Below are 814 nucleotides of genomic sequence, written 5' to 3'. Positions count from 1 at the left end.
TTACAGATTTATAAATTGTTTATAAATGTTGTAAAACTTTAATGCAGTTTTTATTGAACAAACTCGAGTATAAAGTTTTTTTTTTCTGTTTTAGTTTTTAAATCAGCAGATCTTTAATTTAACACAAAAACAAAAAGACAGAAAAGGTCCAACGTCTCCAATCAGCAGGTGAGCTGAGGACAGGTGGACAGAAGAGGACATCTGCCTGTCCAAACAGGGACGTGTCCTCCTCCAACATCCATCAATCATTTAAAATCTAACCTGAGTGTGAGTCACTCAGGTTAGTTTGGATGACCTTTGACCCCGGAGAACGTCTCAGTCATCCTCAGAGAGGCTCACCTGCTCGCTCACTCACTCACTCATTAACCCCCCCAGGGTATTTTATTTTGAAAGGCCTTTGGCTGCAGCGGGGGGAAACCTGAACAATAATGGGTCAGATTGATGAGTCGCTGATCTGAAGTCAGTTAGTGAAGCTGAGGGACTTCCAGGTTTTACAAATAAACAAAACATCCAAGTCATTTCATCCAGTTTAATGTTTATTTCTTTTGAAATTAAGATGAAACTACATGAACAACCAGTCTGTAAAGATAAAAATGTTGTTTAGTTCTTAGTTTGTTGAATTTCTCATAAATTATTTCCTTTTTTATTTGGCTTCAACCCAAACTGAACCCGAGTCTGATGCATATCGCCCGCCAGAGTTCTCGCCTGCGATCATGTGATGACACAAGGAGGCGGAGTTTATTTCTGTGGGGCCCGGGGGGCCCAGGCGGCTGAGGCACCTGGGAGGGCCTGGGGGCCCTGGGGGGCCCTGGGG

At 43.0% G+C, this 814-nt stretch overlaps 1 protein-coding gene across 1 annotated transcript in view; it reads left to right on the top strand.

Annotated features, from left to right (window-relative positions):
- itpr3 (inositol 1,4,5-trisphosphate receptor, type 3) overlaps positions 1–814 on the top strand; it is a 34,361-nt gene that overhangs the window by 941 nt on the left and 32,606 nt on the right. The window lies entirely within an intron of this gene.

Source organism: Kryptolebias marmoratus, linkage group LG8, assembly GCF_001649575.2.
Source record: "Kryptolebias marmoratus isolate JLee-2015 linkage group LG8, ASM164957v2, whole genome shotgun sequence".
NCBI classification, from domain to species: Eukaryota; Metazoa; Chordata; class Actinopteri; order Cyprinodontiformes; family Rivulidae; genus Kryptolebias; species Kryptolebias marmoratus.
This window is presented reverse-complemented; position numbering and strand designations above follow the sequence as displayed.